We start from the raw sequence: 6,000 nt of genomic DNA on the forward strand, positions 1-6,000 counted from the left end.
CTGCCTCTTGCCTTGCGTCAGCTGGGCTCCAGCACGCCAGCGTCCCTAGTGAAGATAAGTGGTACGGAAAATGGATGTATGAAACATGGAACACATGAGAGAAAAACAGGAAATCACCATCATCCTTGAACTCCTTTCATCCAAGCTTCTCCAGCTCAGCGTCTCACCTGCCATCTGCCAGTGGATTTACAGCTTTCTGACGGGCAGGACACAGCAGGTCAGGCTGGGGGAGGCCACCTCATCCACACGCAGCATCAGCACTGGGGCGCTGTACTGTTTCTCTCCGCTGCTCTTCTCTCTCTACACGAACGACTGCACCTCAGCGAACCCGACTGTCAAACTCCTGAAGTTTGCAGATGACACCACTGTCATCGGCCTCATCAAGGACGGTGACGAGTCTGCATATCGACAGGAAGCGGAGCGGCTGGAGCTGTGGTGCGGCCGACACAACCTGGAGCTGAACACGCTCAAGACTGTAGAGATGATCGTGGACTTCAGGAGGCATCCTTCGCCACAGCTGCCCCTCACGTTGTCCAGCTGCCTTGTGTCAACCGTCGAGACCTTCAAGTTCCTGGGAATTACAGTCTCTCAGGACCTGAAGTGGGCGACCAACATCAACTCCGTCCTCAAAAAGGCCCAGCAGAGGATGTACTTCCTGCGGCTTCTGAGAAAGCACGGCCTGCCACCGGAGCTGCTGAGGTAGTTCTACACAGCGGTCATCGAATCAGTCCTGTGTTCTTCCATCACAGTTCGGTTTGGTGCTGCTACAAAAAAGGACAAACTCCAACTGCAACGGACAATCAAAACTGCTGAAAGGATTGTCGGTACCCCCCTACCCACCATTGAGGACTTGCACGCTGCCAGAACTAAGACAAGAGCGTGCAAAATCCTCTCGGTCACCAGCTCTTCCAGCTCCTTCCCTCAGGTAGGCGCTACCGATCAATGCAAATTAGAACTAGCAGACATTCCAACAGCTTCTTTCCTCTTGCGATCAACTTCTTAAACACCTAACCTACAATTCCATTACAACATGCTGGCAATTTTTTGACTTGAGTTCGTTGTCACATTTCTGTGGGGCCAATTATACATGACTCGTGCACTCGCTGTAGTTGTCTCGCCATGCTGCACTATTTGCATATACTGGCCACTCATGCCAGAGTAGCATCTGCTCCATTTGCACACTGATTGAGGAGTATCTGTAACATTTGCACAACCAACATTGTCCCAGATTATCGCACTACTCGTCACTTTAAACCGCATACACTCCTTGAAGTCTCGGCGCCCTTTGCACAATGGTCATTGCACCGGGCTATTGCAATATCAGTCTTTTGAACTGCTCTAAGTGCTAGAGGACGCTGCATCTTTTTGCATAATTGCCAAAAAAAATTAAAATTATGTACCGGCATTACCAGATAACTAGCAACCCTTTACTGCTCAGTGACTATTTTTTTGTCAATGTCTTTATGTCTCCAAAGTGTTCTCTGTCAATTGACTGTCTGTTGTCGTACTAGAGCGGCTCCAACTACCGGAGACAAATTCCTTGTGTCTTTTTGGACATACTTGGCAAATAAAGATGATTCTGATTCTGATTCTGAAATAAGAGGTCCCAAAGAGAAGCTTAATAGTCCACACAGGGAGTTTAAAAATATAGGCTACACAGACAGCGTTTGCTTTTTGTAGTACGCTGAGAAAGGTCATATACATAGAATTGATTGCGTAAGTAGACCAGACAAAGACATACAGCAATTTGATCACAAAAGCATCATTATTCCCAATTAAAGTACTGGTATATTATTACATACATTAAAACTACTAATCACTTTGATAACCTGTGTAATTATCCCTGCATTATCTTCATCGTAGTTATATAAACAGACAGTGGCAAGTGATTAAGAAACAAGAAAAACATCCTTTGGACACAGGAAACACCCACTTAAATAATAATAATAATAATAATAATAATAATACAACAATAATTGAATTGATTCTGTGGCGGTACACACACCTTGTATCCATTCACACAGGAGGAGGGTCAGGCCTAGAGGTCATGATTATGTCAAAGCTTTGCACTTCAGCTATTTCATATTTTGTCGTGATAAAATATTTTTATGTCCTTGGTTGTTTTAATTTCCTGTCACTGTCTGTGTAGAAAATATCTCACTTAGAGAGCACAAGGGACAACCTCAAAGCATTCCAGTTAAACCCAAACCGAAATAATGATGACTGCAAAATTTAGTTTTATTCATTAACAAGTATCATAATGACTGTCAGCAGTCCCAGCCTGAAAACCTTTTTGTTTTGTTTTACATTTTACAAAAGGCTGAGATAATATAGTGATACAGTAGCACATTCATACTTTTATAAAAACACATACACTATATTGCCAAAAGTATTCACTCACCTGCCTTGACTCACATATGATTTTAAGTGATATCCCTTTCTAAATCCACATGGTATGACATGATGTTGGTCTACACTTTGCAGCTGTAACAGCTTCAACTCTAGTGGGAAGGCTTTCAACAAGTTTTAGGAGTGTGTTTATGGGACTTTCTGCCCATTCTTCCAGGAGCATATTTGTGAGGTCTCTCATCCATGTCTTTATGGACCTTGCTTTGTGCACCGGTGCAAAGGCATGTTGGAACAGGAAGGGGTAATTGCCAAACTGTTTGACTGTCCAAAATCTCTTGGTATGCTGAAACATTCAGACTTCCTTTCACTGGAGCTCAGGGGCTAATATTTTGGACATTTCCAACTTTGCGGGAACAGTTTGGAGATGACCCCTTCCTGTTCCAACATGACTATGCATCAGCGCACAAATCAAGATTTAAAATTTACATGGATGAGAGAGTTTGATGAACTTGACTGGCCTGCACAATCCTGACCTAAAACCTATAGAACACTTTTGGATGAATTAGAGTGGAGACTGGGAGCCAGGCCTTCTCCTCATCCAACAACAGTGTGTAACCTCACAAATGCGCTTTTGGAAAAATGGTCATAAATTCCCATAAACACACTCCTAAACCTTGTGGAACGCCTTTTTCTAGAAGAGTTTAAGATGTTATAATTGCAGAGGGTGGACCAATATCATAATAAACGCCATGGATAAATAATGGGATGTCACTTAAATTCCTATCTGAATCAAGGCAGGTGAGCGAATACTTTTGGCTATATACTGTATTTAACAATGATAAATCAATAAGTGCATTTTAAAATTAGCAAATGTCACAAAGCACTGCAAAAAAGTGGTTAGACATTACCTTGAGAACTAAACTAGTGGTGCTGCTGGTGTACTGTACAGCAGCATGTCAAATGTACTATTTATTGAGTTGTTGTCCACACTGCCTTCTTTAAAATTAAAATTATGATTAGTGTGTCTCACCCCCTTCACCCTACATAACCTGTTTGAACATGAACAAACGAGCAGTCAGAGAAGTTTCAGAGTCTTTCTCAAGGGGGGGGGGGGGGGGGGGGGGGCTTAGCACCAATCTGTGCAGCAATCGGCCCCAATTATCATACTTGGTCTTTAGGAAAACCAACATCTCTAAGTCAAGTCCTTTCACCGTGAGCTACGGCTATTTATGTTGTATTTTCGACTGTATTCTAGTCATCTACAAACCCCAATTTCAATGAAGTTAGGACGTTGTGTAAAACGCAAATAAAAACAGAATACAATTATTTGCAAATCATTTTCAACATATATTCAGTTGAATACACTACAAAGACAAGATATTTAATGTTCAAACCGATGAACGTTATTGTTTTTGCAAATATTCTCTCATTTGTAATTTGATGCCTGCAACATGTTCCCAAAAAAGCTGGGACAGAGGCAACCAAAGTCGTGTCTTCGTGTTGCAGTGTCTGGGTGAGCGATGGTGGGCGTTGACATCGGTGACGCACCTGTCGTGAATTGTAATCATCAGCCTTTTCAGGGGCCACCGTGACAGAGTGCGGGCATCGGAATATTCACCCGTTTTTTGCCCCGTGTTCGCCACTGACGTTTGTCCTCTGTCTCAACTTAGCTACTCTACGAGTATATCGTTTACCACACGGACCTTTTGTCGTGTCCCCCCTGTTATCCGTTTTTTTATTCTCTCTGGATGTGAGTCCCTTTGGCTTAGTACGTCTCACCATCACATGCTCTTTCGTTGAATTAAAATTGTTTTGGGACCTTTTATCTCGATCCTATTTTTGGGATCTGCTCTTACGGCATTGCCGTCCACGACACAACCAGCTCAGGGTGTACCCCGCCTCTCGCCCAAAGATAGCTGGGATAGGCTCCCTAGTGAGGATACGCGGTACAGAAAATGGATGGATACTTTTTTCCTTTTCTTACAGTTGAAACACTTTGATTTGAAATTAAGAATTATTAGTAATAATTCATTTTAATACAATTATATTTACCATGTGCTAATCTCGCCGTATGGGCAGGCCTGGAATTGGGGTTTGTATTACTGAATTGTTTGCCTTTTTGCTAGCGTCTCTGTGACTTGTTAGCTGTCTATTTATTCTAAGTGGTACGAATCTGGCAATCCTGGAACACAAGCAAACAAGTGTAGACAGTAAACTTGATCCATTTGATCTTCTGCTGGGACGGGGCCTATTCTGACGAAAGAACAAATGGTGTCATTATGTTTATGCAGTCTGTTGCACAAAGACATTGACAAATATTAGTCACTGTTGATATTTGAAGAGGGTGATGAAGACAGTTAGTACTGTTACTGAGTATGGCCAATTGTTTTCGTTTGGTTGGTCTGTATTTATCAAGCGCTTACCACAACATTTGTAGAAATAAACATACAAGTGATGGCCCTGGGTTTTGCAAACAGCCCCAAGCTGAGCTGCTCAAGTTATGCATAGTTAAATCCAGTGGGCAAAGCTTGTTTTTAGAGGCATGGGAACCTCAGATCAAGTACTCTATGTAGGTCTTTGGCTCAATTTAGGATTTTTGGGAGAGTGTGCTACATTCTGCTGTGCAAGCGCAGGAAAAAAAATAGCATGAATTTCTAGCTACTGTATTTCTATAACCAACATGAAGACTGAGCAAGGAAGCAGTATAAGAATTTGAATTCTGCGGTTGCTGTGACCTTGCTCCAACAGTATAAAAACAATGCAATAAATGGGAATGTTAACAAAAATGTTCTCCACTTGGAAATAGCCTCATCGCATCTGCCGCAGTTGTGTCAAGTGCTCTGTTAGCTCGTAATTAACATGAGGACACCACTGCAGATTATCACACAGATATGTAATTATGCATTATGATGTTGGAAATTCTATCAAGCACTGGCAGCGATGTGTGTTCCTTTTGCACAACACTGTCTAGCTAGCTCTCTTTCTTCTCTCTGTATTCTCTCTTCTCTCTCTCTCGCTAATGAATTTAAGACGTTTCATCTTACTTTTTTGAAGCAGCACCATTTCCCAAAAGCTCAAAGGCAAAATCAGAAATCTTTCTTTTCCACAAACCCGTCTATTAGACCATAATGTGTGGTGTTTAGTATTTACATGCCAGGGGAAAAGCGAGGTGGTGACAGTAACCATGAGAGTGTCTGCACATTACTGTAACATCCGACTGCTCCAGTTGAGCCGAATGAAGAGGCCTCATTAAAATTTAATTGCCTCACAGTGCTGAGTGCTTTACCATCTACATCAAGATGGATGCAACCTTTTTTGTTTCCTCACTCGCTTCTACCAAATCAGTGTGTACATCTCATTTGTCCTCTTGTCAGCTTATATAACTGTGTGATTAAATAAAAAGTCTCTTGTAGGAAACATGGGCGCAATTAATCATCACCACTTTAATTGTGAAAACAAAACATAACTGCATTAAAAAGATGCCTCCATTTTTGTTTGTGTATCAAAGGCTACTGACATGATCGTTTAAACCGTCTTATGAGATCCAATCCAAGAGCTTCTGCCTTAGATGTGGTTTCAGGGCCCTGTAGCAGCACAAATGTGTATGTAACGGTCCAGCGATACACAATGCTGTCCTTTTCATCATTTGTG

This window comes from Phyllopteryx taeniolatus, chromosome 2, assembly GCF_024500385.1.
Source record: "Phyllopteryx taeniolatus isolate TA_2022b chromosome 2, UOR_Ptae_1.2, whole genome shotgun sequence".
NCBI lineage: Eukaryota > Metazoa > Chordata > Actinopteri > Syngnathiformes > Syngnathidae > Phyllopteryx > Phyllopteryx taeniolatus.